Source organism: Eumetopias jubatus, unplaced genomic scaffold (assembly GCF_037043125.1).
Source record: "Eumetopias jubatus isolate StellerSeaLion01/CBP00866 unplaced genomic scaffold, mEumJub1_p1.0 scaffold_6, whole genome shotgun sequence".
In the NCBI taxonomy this organism is placed as follows: Eukaryota; Metazoa; Chordata; class Mammalia; order Carnivora; family Otariidae; genus Eumetopias; species Eumetopias jubatus.
Genome location: NW_028274812.1, coordinates 123,514,652 through 123,537,187, shown reverse-complemented (window position 1 = coordinate 123,537,187; position 22,536 = coordinate 123,514,652). Strand labels below are relative to the sequence as shown.

At 37.6% G+C, this 22,536-nt stretch overlaps 1 protein-coding gene across 1 annotated transcript in view; it reads left to right on the top strand.

The window, feature by feature from the left end:
- The window catches only part of GMDS (GDP-mannose 4,6-dehydratase), a 637,538-nt gene that overhangs the window by 392,224 nt on the left and 222,778 nt on the right, over nt 1-22,536 (top strand). The gene's annotated exons all lie outside the window — the stretch shown is intronic.

Here is a 22,536-nt window from a genome sequence, read left to right as displayed (position 1 = left end):
TACTTTTTTAATTTCATTGTCCACCAGAATACAGACGAAGACCTTGTCATGGGTAGTCAGTGACTGAGATTTCCAACTGGATGTGGGGCATTGTTTCTGTTGCTGGAATTATCTTTGTTTCTAATGATTGTCAAAGTATATTAATGGAATTTGGTTGTCATTAGGAAAATACTGCCCCAACCATATTGCCTTTAATATCTGCTTTGAAAAATACCATGTATTATATATATATATATATTATCTACCATGCCTACTTTCTAGTTACCCTGGCAGAATTAACCAACCATAGCAGCTGTTTGGACATTAACCAAAATAGCTAGGATCCAAAACAGTGTACTTATAATACTAGGTAAAGCAAGAGTACTAAGCAATATTGGGTAAAACAAGAATAGTAAGCCCCAACTTAGCCCAGTTAATTTTTAAAATTTTCTTGTAACAGTAAAATACTTTTATAAATTTTCCTTCCCTTCCTTTTCATTTTCAGGCTTGCCTTACTACCCCTATAATACAAGCTCTACTGAAGAAAATATATCATCACTTATTGTTGTTCACTTTCCCACATAGCAGCTCAAATATTTGTTGAATAATAAAACTAATTCATTATCTCCCTCTTCATGTTTATCAAAGAGCTTTCTACATCACCGATGTGGAATGAGGTCATATGTTCATGAAGCAAAATGAATAGTGCCTCCCGAGGTCCTTTTGTTACAGACCAGGGTCAACAGTGTTGTCTTATAGGAGGACTATCCTGCTAGCGCCTATAGAACTTGCCCCCTCTCGGAACACTCTTCTGTGTCTCATGCACAACATCTAGATCAGAACTCACTACATCAAGGAAGTTTTTGAGATGTCTTAGAAATACAGCACATCTCCAAATTGACCACCTGAACCCTGGCAAGTTAGTGGATCAATCTGCCAGGGTATTTTCCATAAAGTGGGTTTTCTGCTACTTAAACACAAACAAGTAAAATGAGAGAAAATCTATAGTGAAAGGAATGTTCAATATTATATTATCTCAATATATTATCTAATATAAAAAACTTGGGTAACATGATGAGAAAGAAGAATAAATTTCTGTCTTCAAGAAATACTTAGTTTTTTATTTAACATAAAAATGCCTATATTGATTCATAATTGTAAGTTCACTTGAAGTTTCCTTACCCAGCCAGCTTGCTTCCTTATTATCAGGTCAATATCCAAACTCTGCAGGTATGCATTTGAAAGATTTCTAAGAACTCTGAGAAACTCTACTTTCCTTAGTCACCTTTTTAGTGGTTAGCCCCTCTTACAGTCAAGTTGGTCCTTCCCTATACTTATAGCTAAATAATTTTCTGTTTTTGTACCTAATACCTTTGTAAATAGAAAAACCCAGTGAAATATTATCTTTTCCATGTCCATAACTAGATTTTAGAAATAATCTTTGGGGTACCCGGGTGGCACAGTCGGTTGAGCATCCGACTATTGGTTTTGGCTTAGGTCGTGATCCTTGGGGTCCTGGGATTGAGCCACACATCGGGCTCTGCTCTGGTTGTGGGGTTTGCTTAGGATTCCGTCTCCCTCTCCCTCTGCCCCTCCTGCTCATGCTGTCTCTCTCTCTCTCTCTCTCAAATGAATAAATAAATCTTAAAAAAAACCCTTGAATTCATTTTTCCTTTTTCTTTATTCACAACTTTTTGTAATATTTTATTTAGCAAATGTTTACTGAATGCCACCCATTTATTGAGAATTCATTGTTTTGCCAGGGATGGGTAACGAAATGAATAGAGTGTGGCCTCTGACCTTGCGTAGTCACCGTTCATGCTCAGTGAGATCAGTTACAGTAAGCGGTGGTGAGTGTGATGACAGCCCTGGCCCTGGGGATGTTGAGAAAAAGTTAGAACTGTTTCATACCCTACTTTCTATCATTTGCACTCTTGCATACTGATCTACTGGGAAAATATTCACTCTTTTAGAGTCTTATTAATTGTATCTTTAAATGCTATTTTCCACATATCTCAGTATTTAACCTGTTTCTCCACTAGATTCTGTGGAAAGTGCCCTGGGTTTGTTTAGACTTCAATTCACATTTCTAGGGGTTAAATCATGTCTGTTAAGAGCAATAATATGTACATTGGCCTTTTTCATCTCACCCTTCTCACACTTCTGTGAGTGTAACTTTCTTTTTTCACATGATGCTCTGTGTGGCCAGTAGAAATGTTGGAGCATAGCCCCACAGGACTGGATGTCACACGTCCGCATCTACACAAAACGGAATACCTCTGCAGAGCCAAGAATTCCCCCATGCTTGCTGGTTACGTTCTTGAGGGTTAACACATCACAACCTCCCTTAGAACACCCATGATTGTAAAAATGGAAGGATATCCCTGAGCAATAAACTAATGTAGATTGTTTTACTAACTAAGGACTAACTGAGGTCTTTTTAAAGAGATGATAAATCTGCAGACAATTATGTAGTACAGATATTGGGAACAGGACGTGAGCCAGTCACATGATCCAGTGAGCTGAGAGTGCGAATAGGTGTGGCTGACCTCTAAATTGTGAAAGTTTGCTTCAAAGAGCAAAAAAGTTTGCATATAGATCTTATAGCTTGCATAATTTTACTCCCTAGGGGAGCATTACTCAAAAAAATGTGAAATTGCTCTAAAATCCACATCCTGGGGTCTACATGGTAAAGATCTGTTGTGCCAGGTGGCCAACGGAACAGTGCACCTGCCAGCCACAATCTCAGTATATTACAGAATACCCATGTTGGATGTGTCTAAAATGCATCTTCCCCTCCAAAATGTGCTTTTCTATAGATATCCAAAGTCAAAAGAGGATAATGGACAACTTGACAAAAGAAGGTGTGCCTTCAATCCTTACCCTTTTTTAGTCCCCTTAATTTTTCCCATCAGTTCTGCTGAACATCTGGGAATATGCTGCAAACTGAGACCACTCTTCTGTGGATCTGACTGTGAGACTTCAGGGAAGTTATGTGTATGCAGTTCCTCCCACCACAGGGTCGACGGCATTCAGTTCCAGCAGTGGGACCTCTCTGAGGTGACCCTGATGGGAAGAGAGAAGACTCGCCCTGCTGGTCATCAGTATGTCAGAAAACCAAAGCTTGAGGCTAGCTACTCTTTTCTGTTATTCTGAGGACCATGGCTCCGCTGCAGAGGAGTAGCAGAAAATTGTATTTCGCTGGCATTTTAGCCATGGTGTTCCCCAACATGTTCATTACTACAAGGTCTCTTTTTCCTGGTTTGCTAACCATGGGAAGGGGTAATACAGATGATTAGAGAACATCGGTATATATGAGAATTAATGAGCTAATTTTTCACCAGAAATAAAGAAGGAAGGGAAGAATTTTGATCTCATGGTATATTCTAAGTAAAAGTTTGTTGAACAAACAAACAGGAATAAGAGTACTAATACCTAATGTTTATATTTTATGTCAGAGTTTTTGGAGAGCTCTCCTGTGAGTAACCTCATTTCATCAGTCCTGAAGATAGCTCCATTAGTACTATTATTCCCATGTTAAGTGAGAGAGATAAAGATCACAGAAGTTCAGGAATTGTCCAAAAGCCAGGTGTTAACATAGGTCTTCTACTCCCAACCTCCGCTTTCTACCAGCCTGACACTTCCCTTACCCTGGGCATGGCTTTGTTTCTTTAACAAATTATCACACTCATTTTCAGAGTCTATTTATTACATCCTGAGGATTACATCCTTAGTTTAAAGATTATATAAATCAGTAAATGATCTCTTATGTTTCATTTCAAAAACCTCTTTTTTTTTCTCATCACCATCAGCTCCAGAGCATAACAGAAAACACAGTCAAACCATATCTTCAGCCTTACTAACACCACATTATCTTTATTTTTTTAAATGAAGATACAATAAAAGATTGCATAAGGTTATTTTGAGTACATATTTTAAAACATGAGATTAACAGTGTGTTATTCTTATTTTGAGCAAATTTTACTTTGTCAAGTTTACTTTGGCATAATATTTGGCAAATAGAAATTGTGAAAATATTTGGCAATACTGCAAGGAACAATACATTGAGTATCTTGTGATATAATATAGTTACTTTAAGAATAATCTTAAAAAATCTGTACTCTTAAAAATTCATAAGATTTCTAATATACCAATGTACTGGTTTTTAGTAGTTTTGAGTCACTAACAGGGGGCCATGGGTTTTACTTCGTGTGCATGCGCACACGTGTGTGTGTGTGTGTTAACTAAAATCTTTTTTATAATGTATCTCACGGCATTTATATACATTTAAAAATTATTTTAATTCTGACACTCAGAGATTGCATTGGTACATATCCTTCTAGACTTTATGTATACATATGCAAATAGAAGAAACTAAACATAGTTAAACAAAAGGTATACCAATATTTTCTGTAACTAAAATCTGAGTCACAAACATCAAAATTGATATTCTTTTAAATTATTTCAAGTTCATTAGTTTGAAATAGCTCTTTCAATTGAATTTTTTTGGATTTTTCTTATACTATCTTATACTTTTATATTCTTTTTATTTTGGATTATATGTGCTCAAGAATAAGGGACCTCAGATATGAGGTAATCACATATTTTCCAAAGCAAAGAAACCAAAAATGTTCTAAGCCAACTGAATAATTAAACATTGAGGAATGTGGACAAATGGTCAAATGATTGTAAGTGTTTAATTTACAAGATTAAGTATCTGTACATACTTTAAATAACATTAGGATATTTAGAAATAGTAGGGGTTCTTTCTACTCATATTTTATAAAACAATTTTTATTCAATATCCTTAGACACATCTCTGATACCTCCCTGAGTCATCTGTTTCTTAGAGTACATCATGTTCATCCAGGGCTTTTGAATCCATTGCTGGTGCTGCCACAGGAAGGTCTGTCCAAAGCTACAGGTCTTCAGTGCATAACATGAGGACATCTGCTATTTCATTCATCACATGGATATATATAGTCATGCCTTCCATCCCTAATATATTGCTTTCTAAAGTGCTTTCTAAAGTATTGTTGACATCAAACTCTTATAATTATGAGATCATACTCGCAATAATTACAGCTATTTTTTTTAACCTCTTTTTTAAAACAGATTGTTTCATGGCCCCTTGAAGCATGGCAACTAGGATTGATTGATGTTTAATTAATGTGTCTTCCCTCTCGCTCAGCCACCCCAACACAGTACTTAGTGGTTCAAAATTATATAATTGAGAGGCTGCCCCATAATAAGCAAGGTTTTGCTAGGACTCAAGTATGAGGTGACCCCCCCCTTTTTTTAAAGATTTATTTATTTTAGAGAGAATTCAAGAGAGCACGGGGAGAGGCAGAGGAAAACTTCAGCAGACTCCTCTCTGAGCTCGGACTTTGAGATCATGACCAGAGCCAGTTGGATGCTTAACCCAGTGAGCCACCCAGGTGCTCCCGAGGTGACTCCCATTTTGCTCAGGGGTATTAGCAGGAAGATTGGAAAGTTTAAACTGCAACTATGAAAGAAATGTCCACCTCCTCACTATTCTTTCTGTATCACCTCTTAAACTTCACATTTCTTCTGTTGAGCTTTTCCTATGTAACCAAAATAGCAAACTTGAACTCCCAGCAGGCCGAAGTGAACAACTAGAGTCAGGGACAGAGTGAGTCCTAGCACTACAGGCCGGGTGGCTGTCCTGTCCCCCGTGGGGCGGCACACTTCTGTGCCCTGTGAAAGAGCATGGTGCCCCTTCCTCCTGTTGGCGCGCTTGCCTCCGGCAAGCTGTAATTACAGCATGGCTCCGATGCAGCTGTGGTCGGTGGGGAGCACGAAAGCACAATCAGTGGATTGTTTCCTAGGGGTAGAGTGAGGGTATGGTGTCAAAGGATTTCATGAGTTCTCATGGCTGCCGGTACTTCCAAAGAGGTTGACGCTTGCCTTTTCTTCGTACCCTGTGGCCCCTCCACAGGTACGAGAGGCTGTTGTGTTCTCCTGCGCTCACTAGCTGCCCTGATGCATTCAGCTTGTCCTCCACCAGGCTGACCTGACGGAGGTACTTGAAACCAGATAAAGAAGTAGGACCCTTATCACGTTAAAAAGAAGTACACTGCTTCGGTGTTGTGGTCTCTCAGCTTTGTACATAGTCAGCATCTTCAGCCTTTTCAGTCTTGTTCCCACCGCGCTTGTTTCTTCAGTGCTGCCCGAATAGTGAGAGTGGCAGTTGGTATTTCGTTTCTAACTGTCTAAAATTGTTGTGGGCCCCGTTTCCAGGGAACAAGCGGCCCCAATGCAGGCGTCCCTCTGAGAAGTTGTGGCTCAAAATTCCATTCCTTTATTGAACGGTTGAGTTGTGGCATTGCACTCTCCTTCCAAAGGGGGGCCTGGTGATGGGGTTAAGGATGCGGATGTGGATGTAGCCCAAGTGAACACCGTCTTAAGGAGAAGGGGTGTGAGTGGGTCAGGATACAGAACACCCTCGGACCCACACAGTTCACGTGGCAATAGATAAGAACCATCCTGACAACTGCCCCTTTCATCTTCAGAGCGCCATACTAGCCTTCACTTAGCTCCTTCCCCCCACACCTCCAGAAGGTAGGGTTTTATTACCTCCAGTTATCATATAAAGACACGGGGTTGGAATAAGCGACTTGCCTAAAGTCACCAGGGCTGTCCCTCACTGTCGGTCGTGTTTCTGTGTCCTTCCTCCCCTGGAAATAACTCACTCCAGACCCATAGAAATGTGGAGATAGTAGCCGTTCCCAGAAACCTGTGTGATGCAATAATCCAATGCCGCTTGCTCTTGAAAACACTGTTGCCCTATTCTGCAGCACCATGTCTGCTTACAACAGCAAAAGCACAGCCTGAAAACACGTAAACAGCTGTTGGGGGCTAGGGGCGGGCCAGCGGGGAGGCCGAGTGTAACAGAATAGGCTGCCAAATTCTTGGCTGCCATATGTGCTGTGTAATACTTGTCATCTCAAGTGAGTCATTAAAAGGTTTCCCCTTAATGGGGCTTTGAAGTGCTGGGACAGCTTGAGCGCATCTATAAATTGCCACAAACAGCCCTCTGACTGAGTTAGCTAATTGCTTGCTCTTTGACTTATTAGGATCAACTGAGTTAAATAATTTGTCACATGTGTGGCTCGTAATAAATAATGTGACTAGCCAGTTTGTGAGCTGTTTTGGTGATATATTGTATCCCTTTTGGATGTTGTCACATATAGCCAGGCTGTTTTATTCATAGGACTATCATATCCCTGCATAAAGAGTAAGTTCTGACAGAGCAATGGGGGAAAAAAAAAATTTAAGAGTCTGGTTACAAACCACTGTGTTCATTTCATCTTCAGCCTTTCCATAAAGCATTAATCATCACTTCTCCTGGTTATTAGGCATATATATCACACATCATGCAAGTCATAGGCGAAAGAATATAAATAAAAGTATTGAATTATTATCATTCATACGGATCGAATCTTTATAGTTAAAATATAATCTATTGCTTTTGTAAAAATAAGATATTCCTGCTAACAGCCCAGTGGATGTCCTCAGTAGCTCAACACTGCATTCAGGCCAGCATTTATGCTGTGGGCAAACGTTGGGCTGGATGCTGTGGGCCACACCAAGGACATTGTTGTCCACTGTTAGAAGACAGAGGGTAAGAAGTGGAAAAGATCGAACGATGGGCAAGGGAAAGATTATTTTGTAAAAGGGGATATGGGAAGATAATTAATTGTCCAGTCATAGGGGCGGGAGTATGCTCTGCTACCTAGCAGTTAGAATTAAGTACTTCTTTTGCCCAATAAATAATCTGGTACCTAAAGGTGCTCCCTGCACCACACAGACAGACTAAATTGCCAGCACATCTGGACTGCCTGGCTGTGATAACAATATCATATATTTGTTCCCATTCAGGAAAAAATGAAAAAAAGGGCAAGCAGCTTGCCATGTTGTTAATCTTAGTCTGGACTATGTTCTTGTAGAAAGTATTATGTGACTAATAAGAAAAGAATTGAGCTGTTTTGTAACTATTTTTTAAAAATCCTTACAAGAATACATCATAATTGGCTTTCCTTATTATTAGCAACAGCAGCTTAGAACAGCAATTTTGTTGTATTTAGCATAGAACAAATATATCTGAAATGAGGGAAGTTATGCTTTTCTTTTATAAAATTGGTAGATTGGTCCTTTCCCAATTTCATGAAGAAGTAATTTCTGCAATAAGGATAAGAGAAGTCCAGCTTACCAAAGGTTTCTTTCAGCATTTCATTTCATGGAATGTCATTTATAATTTACTTGCCTGTGCTCCCCAAAGCCCTCAATTGAAATAATAATAGCCTTGACTTACACTTTTATGGCAATTTTAAAAATTAAAATATTGCATTCTCTATATGTGTTACTTCAAAATTAACGTTCTTCTGCTCTTTTCTCTAATGACCTATTCTTTTTCTCTCTTTGAATATATTTACTTACGGTTTTAATATATCTGTATGCTTGCACATTATCACTGGGACAACAGGCAATAAAAATGCCAGAAAGTCTCAAACAGTGAGGCCAAGAAGTCACAAACAGGCCCCAGCTGGAGGATTTCCAGTTTGTTCTCCCCTTTCCCTCCACCCCTTTCCTGGCCAGCCCTTTCTTAACCCATGGTATTGGTGACTCTCCTTCTGGATGTTCACAGTGTAATTAGATAATGGTTTAAGTATGGGGGGTGGGGGATAGGGTTATGAATGGCTGTGTTCAGTTTGGAGAAGATTAGGTATTCGCTCTCTCATAAGGGGAAGCCACCCAAACCTGGATTTGTTTCGTATGCAAAATAGTAAATGTCTGCGGCTGACCCTGACATTTATTATTGCAGTATATGGCATAGGTGACATTATCAATTCCCCGAGTCCTATTCATGTTTATTTTTGCTTACATAAATCCATTGGTAAATTTTATCATGTGTGCCTTCCATGAGAAGTGATATATAGGAAAATAAAACTATCGATATAGCTTAATTTAATTATGTATGTTTCACATTTGTTTTGAATACTATTCCTAAATGACTTCCTAAATTTCGTAGGTATGTCTTGGGTATAACAAAAATAATGATTCTATTAAAAGGAGTATGTGTAAGAAAAGGGGTATTTAAAAATATTTATCTCAAGGTAACGCACTGGACTGTATTTCCTCCTCTTAAAAGACAAAAGGTGCTGAGGTTGTACACACAAGGCCAATCTGAGGCTTCCCCTTTGACAAGCAAAGAGCCACAATGATGATTTGGCTTGGATTGCTTGGCAACTGTGCTGTGTACACATGGGGGTGGGGGGTGAAGATTGAGATTGTGGACTGATTAGCACCGATGTATGTTCTGCTTCTAAGAGTTGAGTGCATAGTCACTGCTGAAAGTACAAGGTGGATGCAGTGCTCATCCTTAGCTCTTCTCAGTCATGTACAATGGCAGGTATGTCTTGGCTTTATATACAAGTCTGTCATACCAGTCACAGGGTTGTCATCCGGTAATGAGCAAAGAGGAGCTGAAAGAAACGAGCATTGATTTACTGCTTATTTCTAAAGAAAAACCACTCTAAAGTGGCCCCTGAATTAAATCAAGTCAAGTGCCAAAGACAGCATGTTGGCCAACACAGTGGTGTCTGGCTGCTTGTCATGGCCTTGTTCTCCCCTCTACCCAGAAAAGCAAGCACCAGGTGTGATCTGCTCCTCCCCACCTGCAAGAGAGAGTAGGCGCCACTTCCTCTGGAGGCAGCCCATGGTAGACAAGCATAATCAGAGACTACCATAACCTACAGCACCTGGTTGGTAGTAGAAGGACCTCCTCCAGGGCATACAAGTGCCAGTGACTGCCATGGTTTATGGAAACACCCCAAGAAATCAGTCTGCCTGTGCTTATGACGGTAGCATACCAGGAGGAAGCACAGGAGGTAGTTGGGGGAAGACCCCTCTTGTCATTGGCAGGTGTCCTCCAGAGTATGAAAGGGGAAATAGCCCACTAAATGTTCCAAGAGAAGATTGTCTCTATCCCACAGTGTGGTTCTAAACATTGGGTCCTATGATTTCTTTTTCTGCAGATTCTCAGCTTTTTATTTTTCCAACATTAAAATTTATTTTCTGCCTATAAGCATTTCAGTCAACTTTCCTGCCCTGCCAACAAACGGGTAAGATGGTCCCAGGTTTTTCAGCATTCCTAGCCATGTCAGAAATGTTACTGCGTGAACATCTAAAAGCTATGGCTCTCACACAGATCGACAATTCAGAATACCCACATACCAGACATTCACCAGGGAGTAAGATCTTGACAGCCCTCCCCAGCTTCTGCCAAAAGCAAGTCTGAAATCATTGCTGTTAAAAGCATGACACCATGCCAACCTCTTTTTTGCTTTATAAACCCTCTATCTGCCTCAAATTAGATCACCCTAGAGAAACATACCTGAACCACATTTTCATTCTCTCCCTCCACCTGAGTGGCCTGCCCTACGTTAAGATGTATGGATGCCTTTGCCTTTTATTTAAGGGTGCTATTTAGAGAAACGAAAGACAAAAACTAAAGAAACAATTTACCATCTCCAAAGACACCTTTGAAAACATTCCCTGTTGTGTTACTCAGTATCCGTGTATAAGAATTCATGCACCTCTTGCCAGAGAAAAGCATTCCTGAAGAAGTAGTATTTTATTCAAACAGTATGAACTATGTAACCCAGTGGGGCTCCCTTCTTGCTTCAGTCGCATTATCCGCTTAGAGACTAAGGGAAGCTTGACGTCCTGTGTTTTCTTCCTACTGTCACAGTGTGGTTTCAGATCCCTAATTTAATATTTCCTTTTCAGGTTATTATTTCAATTTAGGCATTTTAAGATGTCTGAAACATTTTTGGGAGGAAAGTAGATAAAATCAATGAGTTGTTGATTTTAAGTGAACATTTTAAACTTAAAATTACATAAAGATCCTATTCCTTATTTCTTTTTTGTTTTTTATTTTATTGAAATATAATTGACATACAGCACTGTGTAGGTTTAAGGTGTACAGCATGATGACTTGGGTCATATATATTGTATATTGCAAAATGATTACCACAAGAAATTTAACATCTATTATTTCATATAGACATTAAAAGAAAAAAGAAAAAAAATGTGGGTGTGTGTGATGAGAACTTTTAGGATTTACTTTTCTTTACAACTTTCAAATATACCAAGCAGCACTGTTACCTCTAGTCATCATGTTGTGTATTTCATCCCTATACTTATTTATCTTATAACTGGAAGGTTGTCACTTTGTACTCCTGATGTCAAGTAACATACAAATATTGCTTTTTAAGATTCTGGGTAACCTTTGTAGCAGAGGGTACTAGAAAGAGGAGGCCTAAAATTAATTCAGAGATTTAGGAATGAATCCCAACTCTGCCACTTTTGACAACTCTGAGGTAAATTTCATCATCTAGAAAATTCTCTTACTCAAAGAATCTTTAAAATTATTAAAAGAAGTAAGGACTATAACGATGCCTATCTCAGTACTCTGCAAAATAGTGTTCTAGATTTCCTTCCATCCTTTTTTGTTCCCTGAGTTTGAGACAATCTTGCGATGAATATATTCAGTTTATGAAACTAATTCAACTGAAATGACTGCTGTCTCCCTTGGGTTAACTGTATATTGCCCTCATGTTTATTAATATAGAAAACTATTTCCCAGGTTACCTGATTACCCACTTAGAAGAGTTGGGTGAATCAATTTGTGGGTAAATATCTCCTGATTGCAGAACAACGATTGAGAGGTAAAGTTAATATTTAGGACCCTACTTCCTTTACCTTCTCAGGGGGAAGAAAACACCTACCCACAGGTGTGCAGGGATGCCTACAACAGTGGCTGATTGGTGGTAGCGTGTTTCTCCCACCTCCATTCTGCCTTCCGTTATCAGTATTCCTAAAGGTGTGTTTTCTTAAAATTTTCATAACCAATTTTAGCTTTTATTCTAATTTGTCTTCTCAGAATTCTCCTTGGTTTGCTGACTTATATTTATTAAACATCTTAAAGCCATACTTTTTTGTAATTCAAAATTACTCAAACAATAGAGCGAAATTTCCTCTTATCTCTTTATTCTCCAAGAAACGTGTCCATGTGCTTCTAGGGATCTTTATGGTAGGGACCTTCTTGTGCAGTGCTTAGAGAAGCCTTTCAGGTTTGCATTTTTAGGAGGGGTGGGTGTCAGTAAGTTGGCTGGTGTTAGAATGCACAGTGTTCTGGTGGTCTGAGTGCACAGTGTTGTAAAATCCAGATGAATGGATTCTAGGTTGGTCAAAATTATTTCTGTCTATATTTGCCCACGCAGTCTACCAAATCTGTCAGATATAATCCTATTATTACCTTTAAATCTTGCCTAATTGCTTGTATTACCCTATTATAGTATAAATAAAATGTATCTTTGTTAACATTTCAGAGGGAAGAAAACCTTTTTCTTTTAGAGGAAACATTATGATTATTTTATGAGACTTATTTAACCACTTTTTGATGTAATCCTTATTTTGACTCTATTAGTGTGCCCTTTAAGAAAATGCAATGTGTGAATATTTTAACTTTAAAAAATTGTCACAAATTACAACTCTTTTGAGTTCGAAGTGACTTTTCCATGCATTAAAGATTCACCAGAAAATCATCAGAAGGAAACACATAGGGTCTCTATAAAGTTGTTGCAAATAAATTCGTAAATGTGGCTGAGTACATCCATACAATTTGTCAGAAGCATATTTTGGCATAAACTGAAAGACAACACTGATTTTTTTTTTTTACTAATTTTTTTGGTGTTAATTAAAAAGTTAACAAAAACTATCAATGTATTAAAAACTAAAAAATATATTTATGTTATCATTCCATGAGGTGGTGTCCTGGGTGCTTTTTTCTTCCTGAAAAGGACATTAGCACACCATCCTAACCATGCAATATGTACTACCCAGAGGGACTTGGGGCACTGGGGCCAAGGACACCAGGTTCTGCAGTCTCTGTTTATACTGGCTTCCCGCTCTTTTTGGGGAATGATGCTGCTGTAGTGTGGCCCAGAGCTCTTAACCAAAACCAGTTTGTTGCTTTGCTCTTTCAAAATTAAGAATAAAGCCTGTATCATAGAGTTAGTAATTAAAAAAAAAAATGTTTTCCTTGTCATGGTCTCAACAGATTTTAATTGTTGAACTTTAGTAAGCAAGTTAGAGTAGACCCATTGAATTGACAGCTGGTCGGGAATAAACTGAGGCCCCCTCTTTAATAAATAGAAAACTGAACGATTAGCAGCAGAATTAGCTCATACTCACGACTAACAACCTGCTTTCTGTATGGCACTCAGTAGCTCCAACCACTTACATTTTTAAGCCTTTTTTCCCTTCTGTAATGTAAACTCTGTGAAGCTCAGGCTTTTTTTAAAGCGTATACCCTTCTCTAAGTAAGCTTGATACAATAAAACCTTTGTTCTCTGCAGCATTGCGGATTCATATATGTATATACACACATGCACTGTCTAATATTTATCTGGTCTGGAATAAGCATTAATCTTTAATTACTGTATAAACATTTTAAACAGGTGTGGAATAACTGCACTCTCAAAAATGCAGTGTTTATCTCCTCACTGCCTGATGGCTTTCACCTCCCCATGCTTGAGGTGGAAACGGAGAGGCAGTGGGTAAAGGGCAAAGAAATGCCCCAAATCCCACATGAATCAGAAATTTCCAGTTATAAATTATGCACCACCATAACATCCTTTACCACAGTTTGTGAGCCAGGAATTGAGTTTGAGGTAGTTTATAGGAGAAAAATGTGTTTTTCTGTATGGGTGGGGGTGGTGGTGAGGAGGTTAGGGGTTGTGTATATATCCATGCATTTTTTTTCTTCCTGTGGATTGTACACTCTCAGCCGCCTTTTCTTGGGGCTGTGCACGGAGCCTGTGGTGTGAGGAGATATAAAGCAGCATTTTTCTAACTGCCTTGGAAACAATGAGGGCTCTGTTAACAAGAGCCCAAACCTCTGCAGACGGCCTCGCTGGTTGGAATGACTGGTGAAGCCCAGGTTCAAAGCCATTGGCCTCCAAGTGCTTTAATTCAGCATTATTTTTGCTTCTCTAACCAACCTTTTTTTTCTTTTTTCTTTCTTTCTTTCTTTCTTTCTTTCTTTCTTTCTTTCTTTCTTTCTTTCTTTCTTTCTTTCTTTCTTTCTTTTTTTCCTTATTTAAACCTTCTGAGGTCCTCCTTGTTTGGTTGGGAACTGAGCAGTGACTTTTTATAATTAGATTACAGTTAATCAAATGAAGTCTTGGATATTTTTTAATGTCATTTAATCTCCTCCTCTTCCCCCATGGATTTTATCACCCTCGCTTAATTTGTTGCAAAATTTCATCTCATTTTTGCCTGGTTCCATGTTTTCCGATTTGAAAAAATAGAGGACAACAGGTATTTTCAGTCATCTTTGTTTCTCCTTGAAATAAATGCAAACTCAGTTGTGTACTAGACATTATACCAAATAGTTGTCATCTTCCTACTACTTTTTCTACTATTACAAATCTACCAGGTTGGAGAAGTAAGAAGGGTTCTGTAATCAAGGACAAAACAGGGAAGAAAAGGTTAAAAAGAAACCCATAGTTGAGAAATATTTCTTACAGAAAGAAATTTATGTCAATGTAAGTACAGGTTGATTAAGTTAAGATATTTCGGTCAGTTTCACATGATAATACTATGAAGAAAGAGGTACTGAAGAGTGTGGATGTGGTGAGCACAGATGATGGCATTTCTGTGGTCCAGCAATAAAAATTTAAGCGTTCTCTCTTGTTCAGTCAAAATTATATTCTTTATATTTTGTCTTACAAATGAAATTTGAAAACAAGGCGAAGGAAATAGTGAGTTCAGAAATGTTTCTTACATACAACATTGTTGTAGACTCTAGATACCGTGTGAAGTTTGACTTGACTTAGAATCTTTCTGTGCTTTTGGTCTGGAGGGAGCAGGCAAAAGAGGCATCAGGGGTTTGCCGCTTAGCTTCAGTTTGACAAGGGTACTTTCTACGGCGGATGAGGGGGAGATCAGGTTTCCAGTTTGTTAGGCTGAAGGCAATGGGGTTGTGTGCTGATGGGTCTGGTTCTGATTTTTAAGTAGTGTTAAAAAGGTCAAGGTTCACATTTTTTTCATTTTATCCTGAGTTCATCACCAGCAAATCTGCCTTTGCCACATTTAGTACACACTACTAAATGAATGAAAACCAGGAAGGGGGATCACAGATTTGTTTCCACCCCTGTTATGTGCTAACATACACCAGATAAAAAGAAAAATTCGTGTCATTGCTCATTGACCCATTGCTTCATAGTTTTGACTAAGTAGTCTAATAATTAAAATGTTCAGTTAACATTTCTCATTTATAGTAAAAATAATTTACTTCTAACGTTTGAAAATAAGAATTGAATGCTATTTTATTAATTTATTATTTTTCCTTCATCATAGTTCTTTAAATTTATACTTCTATTTTTAAAAGTGCTGTGAGGAACTATATTATGTAAAAATACATGGTATTGAAATTCCCTATCTTTTTTCTAATACAGAAATTAATAATAGCTTCTCAAATCCGTGCTTTGAAAGATTACTCCAAGTAGCATTCCTATGTAGTAATACCAATAAATAATAAGAAAAGTTTAGGATTTCTCTGATTTCTATGTGTCTTATCCTCAGATTGTTTTTGAATTGACAATAAAGTAAAAAGCACATTTCTTATTTTCATAAAAAGTGACTTAAAATTTTTATAAATAGAGGATAATGATCTATCCTTCTTAGATAACTTAATTTTTTATCAATTGAAAATGACCCCTTTTTCTTCTGCTGGCTTATAGGCTAATTTGTTTGAAATTGGTTAATGTCTTTTTAAAGGATACAACTAGAAAATAAGGTCTCAAACTCATTTTTAAATTTTGTGATAACCTCACAGGTTAGTGATTTGTGATGTTGTTAAAATGTGCAGATATGAAGGAATGTACATGTTGTGGGATGCTTGCATTTTATTGATAAATATATACTTTACAATAATGACAAAGATAAAGTGTATAGATATCAAGCTACTGCACAGTTTAAACATATATATTAAGATATTCTTATTATGTAAGCTAAAGCAAATATGTAAACATGACTGCAGCTTTAGAGTGAATTTAATTTATAATATTTAAAAGATTTTAGGAGGTGTCAGAACCTTTAAATTACTACTAATAAAATAGCCCATTCTCATGCTGTTTAAAAGTAAAAAAAAAAAAGCTATCCAGATACTTTATGTAAATTTAGAGGTGTTGAATAAAATTACCAAAAGCTTTTCCCTCCCTCCCTTGTTTATATTGGAAAACATGCACACACACACACACACACACACACACACTCACACAAAATGTTTTCCTGTCTTTAGAAATACTAGATAAGGAATTAATATGTAGACACATTACATGATAGTTTAGAGTTGTATAGTCAAGAGCTTATGGGTCCTATTTCCAGCCCACTCTCCTTATACACAAAAATCTACTAAACCAAATAGGCAAAATATTCCCTCTAAGGCAAAATTCTAAAAACATTTTTTAGTTGATTTGCTAGAACTTTTCTTATCATGAGTTTTCCTCAGTATGTAAAAAAACAAAAAACAAAAACCTAACACTTATATGTGATTCTAACACCTCATAAGAGCTCACTGGTATATTCAACCCATTGCTGAGGTCTGTGCCACCTCCTTTACAATCATACAGGTAATAAAGGTCAAGCAACAGATAACAGGAAGAAGCTTTGGAATTTAATGTCTAAAATAAGATTCCCTAAAACATTTTTCTTCCCATTCTGCAGAGTCAATATACAAGCATCATTTCCTATATGTTAAAAAGTAGAATAACGTGGGCGCCTGGGTGGCTCAGTTGGTTAAGCGACTGCCTTCAGCTCGGGTCATGATCCTGGAGTCCCGGAATCGAGTCCCACATTGGGCTCCCTGCTCGGCGGGGAGTCTGCTTCTCCCTCTGACCCTCTTCCCTCTCGTGCTCTCTATCTCTCATTCTCTCTCTCTCAAATAAATAAATAAAATCTTTAAAAAAAAAGTAGAATAACGTAATTAGTCTAGCATCTAAGCAGTTACTACTCATAATAAATTGCCTATAGCTTCAATATTTAACTTCTCTAATTTGAGAGATGTTTCCTCTTACCAGTGTTTTGTGTAAGTTGTTTATGCAGGTCTTATATTGGAAGAGAGAATGCTCCTTAGAAATACTTATTCTTAACAATATCATAAACATTGTATGCATAAGAATTCTCTCTTCTCCAGTAGATTTTATATTATGCCCATTATTGTACCCTAAGTCCAGAATTATTTATGTAGGAAAATACATATGAATAAAACATTAGATGTTCTCACGTTAATTTGACATTGTTGTCACTTGAGGATTTTGTTGGGTGCAGCTGGGAAGGATTGTTTGTCAAGAACTAATCAGCACAAGCTGTAGCAACTTGTGGAAATGTATTAATTATAAACTCCTTTTATGAAAACTTTCAATATTTGTTAACCTTGTTCTAGATAATGCAAAGAACTTTTCTGAGATACCATTTGTTACAGTCAGCAAATTCTTTTTAATAGCTTGGTGTATCGCACCCAGCACTTAGTGCAGCAGCCGTGTGTGTTGTTAACGCACGTCAGTGACGTTGCATTCAGAGCAGGACTCTTTTTTCTATTGTCTTCTGTTCAAGGTATGTTTATGTAAAGGGGGAACCACTATTTTAGTTTGAAATATTAAACAAAATAACTTTTACTTCTGTTTCAATACCAATGGATCACCCGCAGCCTCTAAAATAAATAAATGAGTTTAACTCATCAAACAAAACCTTTTTATCATCTGGTTTATGAAGAAGTCCTAATGTAGAAATATCTGTTCTTTCATCATCATCTCCCTTCCCCTTCAAGTTATTTTCTGTAAATCCCAGTAAAATACTCAAAGGTTTAAAGTAGAACTAAAATTTGAATTGCTGGGAAAGTGTTTGAAGCAAGTGTTCTCTCTGCTACTCTTATTTTAAGGTCTGTGTAATTTTTACGTTCTCTGTTCTTAAATTCATTCAACAATATCTGCTTTTCAGTTTAAATTTTAACAAAAATAATTTTCAGCAGAATAGGGAAAATGTATTGTGTCCTTGTAATCTAGACTAATGTTTTCAGAAGAAAAGTCAAATGGGACCAAGGGTGTTTATAAACCCTTAGACTTACTTGTGATCAGGGACTCAACAGACAGCCTCTGTCCAGATTCTCTCACACCATTCTTTTCACAGAGGGCTATGGCAGCCAGTCAGAGGGCTAATGTAGTGCCAGACCACTCACAGCCCATTAGCCAGTTTCCCTGTGACCTATGAGTACTTCTTGATTTTTTCACTTTTTCGGGGGAGGGGAGGTTTGCAGTGATGACCTTTAGCCACTAACATTTCTGCTTCATTCCCTGAAATCAGAGGAATTGGATCAGCCTGTTTAGGGCTGGCAATCCAGCCCCGTAGGCTGCTCTTTTCACAGGAACCAGGTTCTCCTGATTTCCCTCATGCAAGGCCCAAGATGCTTACCCCGCTGGCTATGTGGCCAAATTAAGTCTCCCGGAGGTTCCCCAGGTGCACGAAACTGGAGTGGTCTTTCCTGGTTCCTATTCCCTGAGGAGTGCACATCTCTGAGATGGGACAATACCATTGCCTGGGATAACAATCTGAGCCTTCTAGCATCTGTTTGTGAGACCATTCAACCTTTCAGCTCCTAGGGCTTTTGAATGATGCAAGCCTGATTTGCTGGCCACCAGAGAGACATGGACAAAGAATGACACTTGTGGTCAAGGAATCAGCATCATTTAGTTGGCAATTTTAAATATTGCTTGGAAACTATTTCAATATGTGCTTTGGCCGAAAGTAGGAACAGAAAGCTACATTTTCACATTTGAAAGGCTGTTATTTGAGAAAATGGAAATCATCTTTATTGTTCCAGAGATCAAAATAATATTGTGCATTTGTGTGTGTGTGTGTGTGTGTGTGTGTGTGTGTGTGTGTAAGGCAAACTTTTAACATCCGGAGTTGTTGCTAATGGCAAGGGCTAATTCAGGTGCAGGGAAAGCAGTGGCCTAGTGCTAATCTTCTAGTTCTAGAACCCTTGAATTGTCAGTCCTATTTGTTCATTATACAAACTTTTGTTTAAATATGTTTCATCTTTTCCCATTCTTATACACATGTATCTATCCTCCTAGAAAGAACATTAACTCAACACATGAATGATGAGCCCAGAACTTCAGAGATGTCAGTCTGGTTTTATGGTCCTTCACATCCTGAGGGTGTTTTTACCTTGTGTGCATTTAACCCTGCAGGTATTTCATAAAACTTCCCTCCAGCAATCCAGCTCAAAAGCAGATGTCTTATTTAGTTTAACAGTACACTAACTGGAAGGCAGAGGAAAGACAGATCTTGTTTCTGTAAATTACATTCTTGAATTGAGAGACCTGAGATTTCATTGCCCTGCTGGTGGGCTCTGAGCCAAGATGCATAAATGCCAGTGTGCTGCTCACTGACCAGCAGCTACTCCGGCAGGATGAGGAAAAGCACCTTGCCCAGGTGGTGTAATCATAATAAAAGCAGAAACATTAAGATTCTTATCTTCTTCCCATCAGTGTTTTGTTGCTGTGTAACTCAGCAAATTAAAGAGCTTAACTTTAACCTTCTGAAAGTACGGTTGGATTTTACCTTCCTAAAAATCCAACCTCTTTTTTACAGCTTTACAACGTAAGATCTTAGACTCTTCTTGTCCCTTTTTGGTGAGGGACAATATACATATATTAGTGAAAAATAACAGCTTCTTTTGAGTCAAGTTTGTTGAGATGTAACTTACTTATGCCCTCTTCAGTGTAATTCTGTGATTTTTGAAACTGCATATAATCATGTAACCAGTGCCATAATCAAGATTAAGATAGTCAAGATACAGAACAGTCCATCACCTAAAAACTGTTCCTCCTCTCCTCCCACTCATAACTACTTGTAATCACAGATATGTTGTCTGCCCCGTAGTCTCTCCTTTTACAGAATGCCATATAAATGTAATTCTACAGCAGATAGCCTTTGCAGTCTAGATTCTTTTATTCGGCATATACATTTGAGATTCATCCCTGTTATTGTTTATATCCATAGTTTTTCCTTTTTTATTGCTGAGTAGTAGTCCATTGTATGGATCACCTATTTTTAACTGAAAAAAATTATAGAATTTCATGATAACATTTTAACTCTATATCAGATTTATATTACATGTAGTCCCAACATTTTTAAGTATATATAATTAAATTCTGAGGCCAACAATTTGTGTTGAATTCATGTATTCCTTTTTTTTAACCCACTACTGGTAGATGTTTTTTTGTGCTTTTTTTTTTTTTAACTTTTATTTGCTTACTTAGTCTCTCTTCTAACTAGAATATGATGTCTAGAACACCAGTGGGGAACAAGACAATCTTCTGGTCAGTATAGGTCAATCCATGTTATAGGCTTCTCGTCCACTTCATTCTAAACAAGATTTTCTAATCTCTTAAAATTTGTACTTAAATAGTATTTTCTTAAAATAAAGGTTGAATATATTTGAAGGCATTTAATAAATAAATTATGATGTTTGCTCTTTGGATACAACCAAGTGTTACAGTTCACAATTCAAATGTGACTATTAAAAGGGCTGTAGAAATCATCTGGGCAGGCTCCCTGATTTTGCACTAGGGAATCTCAGAAGGTTCTGGGTCCACTCAGTAGGAAGGCAGGGTTGGTGGACTCCAGTACTCCCAACTCTCCCTCTGAGGCTTGTGGTCTTTTGACATACCATTCAGAAATAAGGACTTTAGGATAATTTTTCCTTACTTAAAAAGCAAAAGTTTGAAGTTCAGTATCATGGTGAGGTATGGACATGTTAAGGCAGTTAGACTCATTTCATTGTACTTTTGGTGGCCGTTGTAGCTAAGATGTGATTTTCAACTAAATTGAATTCATTTATTGTATTAATTTTTTTCATCCAACATACTACAGCCTAGCCCAATTTGACCTTCTACCTAAGAAAGTTTGTGTTTTTTCTGTGTGTCATGAGATTCATTTTGGTAGTTTGTAGATGGCCTTTGTATAAGCAAGCATTTGAAGAAAGCATTTCCATCAATAGAGCTGAAGTGGCACAAGAGATCCTAGTTGGATTTCTGTTTTCTGATGAGGTATCAGTGTTTACTGTTGATCTCCTGAAGTGCTGGGTCTAGATGTCAAAATCAATCAATCATGTGACAGTATCCTAGTCAGTTAATCACTGCCAGGGCTCAAACTGAATCACTGTTTTTTATATAGGTCTGAGTACAAAGTTCATAAAGTATAAACCAGTAGAGCAGAATATGTCTCCTAAGACCAAAGAATATCTCCACAGTGCTTCTGATGTCATCTTAGTCCTATGTTAAAAAGAAAAAAAAAAAAAAACCCTGAAATATGGCTGACATTTTCTCCTTTAATGTAGCCTGCCAAAGCTTGTAAATGATCTAAAACCATTAAAATTCTCTTTTAAAAAGCTGAATAGATTTTAACCTCCCATGTAGACAGTAAGGAAAAAAAAGAATAAAAGTCATCATCTTTATTAAATTCTCATAAGATCAATTGATAATCCTTAATATTAATGATCCCAGGAAGGAACAGAATTGTTACAAATGTATCTTAAAACTTGTCAGTGACAATGATTGTGAGTTAAAAAAGTATTGACTCTGGGTGTCAGAAATAAGCACTTGAATTTACTCTTCTCTCTCTGCATTGCGTTTCTTTGCCTGTTTTTACCCCGGTTTGGTAATATACATTACACTCCTCGGTGAAAATGACAACCAAAGAAAGTAGTTGGAATAAGTAAAATCTAAACCAAATACTAGTATGAAGTAGTAGAGAAAACGAATTGGAAATCTAGTGACAAGCAAAGCATTGTTATTGAAAGGTTTTGGAAAAAAGCCTCTTTCACGTTGCTGGCCCAGTTAGGAAGTTTGGTCCCTGGTACGAAGCCATACAGCTGCACACAATATAAAGGAAGGTTAACAGCATATTTGGTGCGTTTATAACTTCCCTGGGGCATTTTAACAGTAAAAATAGTGATTGTTAACCCGGTCCATCTGAACTTAAATATGAGCTTACTTTGCAAGAAATGAGGGGTAACGTCTAAGCAATTTTCTCTAGGTTTCATTATGGTTTGAAGATTTTACATTATGCCTCCTTTTTGTCTGTTTTTATATGTTTTATCCAACATCCTGAGATATTTGGAGTTATAGGTTAATTAGATGTAGGACTCCCAACTCTGAGTTCTATAACTTTACTCCTATGTGTATGACATAGATCTTCATAAATATAATACACAATTTACTCTAATAAATATACACACTTTACCCTTATGGTGTGACATATGTTCATAAATACAGCCCAGGCTTGTGGCGGATGTGGAGGTGGTATATCTTGAATTTTCCAAGATGTTTATAGACAACTGCCTCAGTGTACCATCTCGTAATTACACATATGTGACTCCTAACAGTGGCAACTTCTAGA